The sequence below is a fragment of the Macrobrachium nipponense genome, chromosome 17 (genome assembly GCF_015104395.2).
Source record: "Macrobrachium nipponense isolate FS-2020 chromosome 17, ASM1510439v2, whole genome shotgun sequence".
NCBI lineage: Eukaryota > Metazoa > Arthropoda > Malacostraca > Decapoda > Palaemonidae > Macrobrachium > Macrobrachium nipponense.
The window spans coordinates 84,850,489-84,857,188 of NC_087210.1; the positions used below are offsets into that span (position 1 = coordinate 84,850,489).

Consider the following 6,700-nt stretch of genomic DNA (forward strand, 5'->3'; position numbering starts at 1 on the left):
AGAAATGTTCTAAATTTAAGTCTTGGTTTATTTAAACTTAATGCTTTCATAATGAAAAAAGTTGTAGATAAATATAAGCAACAAAATTAATATATTCAGTTTTTACATGTTTTGGACTGTAAAGATACTTTGTAATTTCGGTTAGGGTCAAATCTGTTTAGGTTTGTGACCGTGTGATATCCGATAATCCTGGATTATCTCTTTTAATTTTTACCCTTTTGACAATTAACCATCTGGTATTCTTGATCTTGTTGTGTACCTGAGACCTTTCTCTCAAATTGTATTTCATTAGCTCCTTGACAATGTCTTAGTAAAGACGAAAGCGCTTAGATTTCTGACTTTTCATTTTCCTGTGGGATTCGCTTGTTTTATGAAGTCACGTGCATCTACTGTGATTTTTTAAGCATATATATATATATATATATATATATATATATATATAGATATATATATATATATACATATGCATATATTAAACAATATTCTAGTGCCAAAAGACAGTAAAAACCCCTCCCTTTCATGAGAGGTTGGTAATCAGAATAATTGAACACATCATCATTGTTACTGGAAAATTTTGGAATGTAAATACTCACATTACTTATGCATTGTTATTATAGTGTCATATCTCTGAATCCTTATCTATAAATGTTCCGACCCTATACCACCGACAAATTCGGAGACGGAACTTCGAAGTAATAAGACCACGAAAGAGGCCCCATGACAGTGTTAAGTGTCCTTTCAACTCTCCCCCTAATTCCACTCCGACCCCTAACCCGGATCCCCATCCCCACCCCTCCCCCTAAACAAGAGCAAAGTCAAAAGAAGACACAAATTTGGGACCAGTTCAGCGAAGACCCACTAAAATGACTCCTTTTTTTTTTTTTTTTTTTTTTTTTTTTTTTTTTTTTTTTTTATGTGGCTGGTTCAGTGGTCGTGGGTCCGGAGACATCCATTCAGGTTGAGGAATTAATATTCATTTGACCATAATTTCCGTTGCATTTTCCATTCATAAGTCCTTAGAAATTCTTTAACAAATAGGAAATATGTTTATTATTATTATATATTATTATTATTATTATTATTATTATTACTAGCAAACATGTATACAGAAATTATGTATGATAAATTGATAAAGTTACAAAGCCTACGGGCATAACCAGCCCCGTTTCACGGAGAGAACCAGCTCCGTTTCAGGGAATCCCTTCTCACCCCCACCCCTTTCGGAGGTGGGGGCCCGGGGAGGGAGGGAGAGGTAAGATGAAACCCCATTATAAACCATCTTGGGGGTCACCACTATAACCCTGCCAAGTTTCATGCCCATCGGACCAGCCGTTTGGCCGTGATTGAATGACTGACGGACAGACCTAACGCCCATTATAGTAAGATTATTATTATTTACAGAGAGACGTTGTCGAGTAATATGATCATACGAAGAATGATTCTACTGTGGTATCTCCTGGTGCACACTGCGCTCTCCAATGCTCAAGAACCTGAAATTGCAGTCACCGACGCTGGGGATGCGGTAGTGGTTAGTTTAGTGTCTTTTTCTTCCTTTATTCTATAATACGGAGGTCGACGGGATAGGAAATTCACTAACCTTAATCACCATATTCTCGCTGTGGAATAACGTAGCGATTTTGTATCTATTAATTTTATTTTCATAAATGTTACCAATTCAGTGGATATTCCGGTGTTCTTGTTTAGCCTCGTAGACCGATGGATGATCGTGGCTGACCCATCAGAAAGTTACGGATCGCCTCTCGAAAAAGGGAAGATTATAAAAAAAAATATGGGTTTATTTGTTGACTGGTATGGTGGAAGTTCTTAAGTTTTCTCGCAGAGAATCTGCCATGTTGTAGTTTCAGAGGTTAAAAAGTGGCTATGAGACGTTTCCTTAAATTTTATTGTGTGCGTGAGTGTGTGCTTTTGACTCTTCAAGAAAGGGAACGTAGATACGTAAGAGATTTTTTGAGTGGAAATTTTGAATTCATTTATATTATCCATATATCATATCTACTGAATTCACCATTTATTGTTTAGTTGAGCTGAAATTCACCCTTTTATTGGTAAAGTTGGAGGGGCTTTGATAACCTTATTCTGCAGAGGTAGAAGATCAGTGAGGAAACTAAAAAGTTGTGGACATTTTAGGGCTTTCATATCACCAGCTGATCTTCAAGACTTGGGTGGGAAAAATGCCCATTTACTTCAAACGAGGGATGTTTCTGATCTCATTAGGGCAACTTATATAATCCATATGATGTTCATAAATTCAGTTGAAAGGGAAATGACTCGTACACGACACACTTAGCCTAATAAATTCTCTGTTTATGGCCCACCACTCTCATTTTAGCATTAAACCAACAGAAGCCAAGTCTCTACTGCGACCTCGCGAGCGTCGCTGAGATCTCCAAGTCTGTCAAAAGCACTGCTGTGGAACAAGTGGCTGAATCCCTGGGCATCACAGACGAAGATTTGACATCTGTTCCTTCCGGGATCAGCAACTGTTGCTCCTCCAGCCTCTCGTGTTACTTCAGAGGAGGAATCTGCTTGCCCTCTTGGCTGAATATCTTCTTCTCTTGCTCTGAAGCGAATCTTTGCTACAGCAGCTCTTGCACCTGCTTCAAGCGTGAGTATTTGGGTGAAAATGCACTTTAGTTTGTCGGAATTGATGACGTGAATGTGCAAATACGTCCATATACTGTTTTTTCCATCTGTCCACCCGCCTGTGGTGTTTGCGTATGGTAACACTGCGTCCCGGTCTTTAGATAGGTTCGCTATGTGTAAGTTTAAGGTAATTAAAAGGATATCTGGGTGTACATTTGCAACTGAAGAGTGTTTTTAATAATTTACTGTATGCGAATTACACCGTTGATATTCGAAATAGGATATTGTTATTATTGTTGAATGTAAGCTGAATGTTACCATACGCAAACACCACAGGCGGGTGGACAGATGGGAAAAAACCGAGTATAGCCAGTAATTTTACATTCACTAACATTATTACTTAGGAATTCCACTACATTTCCAAAATTCACATTAGCCCCTTCCACTCTCGCATCAGTCAGATCTGCTCTCGTTTGCATATTACAGTTACACAATTTGCTACGCAGCGGGAAATGGGCCATCTTTTTCTAAACTTTCTGTTGTTGGACATGGCTTGATTCCAGTCATTGCTAGCCAGACGTATATTATCTCTATTTCACTTGGATTCAAACCTAAATCAACAATCCTTCCGGTTCTATTGTTGATAGAAAAAAAAAAAGACTCAATATAAGTAACGTCCCCTACAGCCATTTTTCATTAAGGGCTTCCTCGTCTCCACATTATTATTGACAATGTCTTTACAGTTCAATGCAGTGGTTGTCATCATTGCTATATCAGCAATATTATTAGCAATAGTTGAGATGTAGATTCATCTTCTGCATTACTGCTGAAGGTTTTACTATCCTGGGAAATTATTCTTCTTCCAGCTAGGGACTCTTGCACATCCTGTGGAGGCTCCCTTGCGGGAGCGGTGGCACCTGTCGTTCAAGTTGCATTTACCCGGAGGTAGCAGCTCCTTACAACTGCGGGATAGTGCCTGGATGTACTTGCTGCATGAGTAAGTACCCGGACGATAAGTTCTTCGAAAGACAATCTTCTCAAGCAAGTAAAAAAGGAACTGACCTAAACCAAATATATTAGGTGTAGCAGTACGGGGCCAAAGGCCCTAAAGGTTTAAATACTCAAGCGCCACCTGCAGGCAGTGCCTCCAACCACCACCTTAGATTTCATAATGATAGTTTAAATATCTTTGTGAAAATCATTGATTAAAGGGCTTTAAAGGTGTGTCCAAAAGCCTTAGGTGGCGTCTCCTATAGTAGATTCACATCAACCGTGCATCTGATGTCTAGGCCCGTCCCTTACGACGCTCCTGATTGGCTGTCGATAAGCCAATCACAATGCTGGAAACTCTTAATCTATCGAGAGAGTCCACATAGGCAGGATGTATGTTCCACCTCTCTTGAGAGATACGTCTGTCAAAAGTATCCTTCAGGAGAGGTGGAACAGTATCCTGCCTATGTGGACTCTCGAGAGAGACTGAGAGTTTCCAGCCCTGTGATTGGCTTATCAACAGCCAATCAGGAGCGTCGTAAGGGACTGGCCTAGACATCAGATGCACGATTAATGTGAACCTACTGAAGGAGACGTCACCTTCCGGTAGCCTGAGTATTCAGACCTGTAGGCCTTTTGGTCTCACCTTTGAAGCCCTTTGATCAATGATTTTCATAGTGCTCAGGTGCATACCCCATATCTCAGATGCCAGGTTGGTCATGTGACCTAACCTAACTTCTTAAACTTTGATACAGCTCACGTATTGTTAAAAGGAGGGGCATGGCATGTTACGTATAATAATAGCAAGCATTTGAATAGCCATAATTCCTGAACAAAACCAGTATTTTCAACGCCTAAGAAAAACTTCACGCAGTTACCATCATTTCTGTCTAACTGATATTACTCTAACAACTGTAAGAGATGCAACAATTGAAAGCTTTTCAGGGTTAGGAGCACATAGGAAAACTTACTGGACAGTTTAGGAGATTCTCATATCTTCCTTTAAGCAAATGAGCATTTCAAGAATACATAGACCCTATAAACCTACCTGTGTTATACGACAAATAGCTTCTAAACAGATGCGATTTGACTGTAACTACTTGAAAAACTTACCATTTAGCCGTCCTAGGAGAACAGCAGACCTTGTGAAAATACATACATTCCAGAAACTTACTTCTGAATAAATTAGAATTTAAGACTGGTGAAGAAAAATCTAATTTTTTGGAGGTTGTAGAACAGGAGACATGTTCCAAATCTTAGCAGATTCAGGAAAGGTCTAAAGGGTTTCTGGACTCACCTTCCTCTGTTGTTTGCTTCCCAAAGAGTGTCCCTCTACCTGTAGCGGCGGAGGAACTTGCAGGACTGTTTGCAACAGAGGCGAGACAGACACCGGAGCGTGCAATGACCTGCAGGCGTGTCGTTGCTGTAAGAAAATTACGAGTAAGTACAATCAACAAATTTCACTGCTGACCCGCATATAGCAATGTAATACTCGGAGTCATTATAAAACCATATCTATACTTAGGATTTAGAGAAAATGTCACTGAAACGTCTTCAGATCTGCTCTGTCTACATTTTACAGTTACACAATTTGCTACGCAGCGGGAAATGGGTCATCTTTCTTGTAACTTTCTGTTGTTGGACATGGCTTGATTCCAATTATTGCTAGGTAAACGTACAAATGCAAAAATACCCCCAATCCAATATCTTTCATAGTTTTGGAGTTATAACAACACTTGCTACGTAAAAACAATAATTTGACTGCTCATTTGTTTTAACCCACACTGTTCTTCGTCTGGTAATACACACGATATACGTCCTTCCTGGGTTACTAAGTAATAATATGTCACACTTTACCATAGTAAAAGGAGAACCTAGGTACAAAAATGCTGAACGGTTTCGGCTTTATTTCTGAGCCATGTTCAGAAGACTGATACATCATGTATCAGTCCTCTAAAAATGGCTTAGAGATAAAGCCAAAACAGGTTAGGATTGAATAGCTGCGAGTTCCCCAGGACTCGGCTTTCTAGCCAAATTTTCCGTAAATCAGTCAACTAGTTAAGTCCTCTTTCCACGCAGGGTGCTGGGGCCAGGCTTGTGGGAGATATGGATACTGCAGTGACTACTGTTATGATTATCAACTTGCGTCGGCCAAGAGGGCAGCACCTGCTGTTGATATTTGGTATTTCCGATGCCCTAAGGGCTGCCAGTGCTGTCCGTATGGTCTGTATGACAGACCGTATCCTATAGATCTTGAGCCTGTGGAGACCTGTGGAGCCTGCGGAGCCTTTGTGAATGCAAGCAGTTCTAGGGTTGCCTGTGTCTTCCTGTTACAGAATTTTCCCCTTCTTCTTTTGAGGATGGATAGCATCGTTTTAATGGCTAAATCTCACAGTATACGAGTATACTCTATACTGTAGAAGTGTTTTATCCTGCTAGGTATTCAGGGCAGCATATCAAGAGGAAAAAATATAAAAATGAATATCTGAAAGCAGACATTTTTGACTACTGCACTCACTTCAGTTCCCGAATTTCAATCTAGTAAACATTTAACAACTTTTCTAGGACCTCAAACTTCTTATACATAGTTGCAATTACTTTTATTCTCAACCTTTAGATTAAAATAATTTTAAAAATTTTTTACATTTTTTTAACATAAAAATTCAGTGCCAGGTTTATCCTACTGCCAAGAACACTTAATTACTTCATTTACATACACATAGTTTAGATAGATAGGTTAGAGCCAGTAACCCGTTTGTGGGGGTGGGGGGGGGGGGGGGGATGGAATTTTGTAAGGGAAGACTACAGCAAACAGGGTCATACCCACTTGCAACCTTGATTATGACGCTTGCATCATGAATCATGAATAAAATTATCAAAATCACCGAGGAGACTTTGATTCAAATTCCCAACTTATTCATGCATTCCAGATACATGAACGAAACATTAACACTATCACTTTTATTATCGCTATCATCATAACAATGATGATGATGGAATCAATGACGTTACTCTGAGCATTATCATTAGTTTTATGACTATTATTAAATAGAATATTCTTAAATATAGACTGTTTTTAAAGTGAGACAAGCGATTGATTTCTTGA

The 6,700-nt window shown here is 39.3% G+C and overlaps 1 long non-coding RNA gene across 2 annotated transcripts in view; it reads left to right on the forward strand.

Moving 5' to 3' along the window:
• The window catches only part of LOC135196090 (uncharacterized), an 8,343-nt gene extending 1,869 nt beyond the window's left edge, over positions 1-6,474 (forward strand). The window contains exons 2-6 of one of the 2 annotated variants that reach the window (XR_010310322.1): positions 1,402-1,528; positions 2,365-2,626; positions 3,471-3,601; positions 4,918-5,034; positions 5,674-6,474. This is a non-coding gene — a long non-coding RNA (uncharacterized LOC135196090). The remainder of the gene's footprint in view (positions 1-1,401; positions 1,529-2,364; positions 2,627-3,470; positions 3,602-4,917; positions 5,035-5,673) is intronic. The other variant, XR_010310321.1, reaches the window with a different exon arrangement.
• The last annotated feature ends 226 nt before the right edge of the window (positions 6,475-6,700 follow it).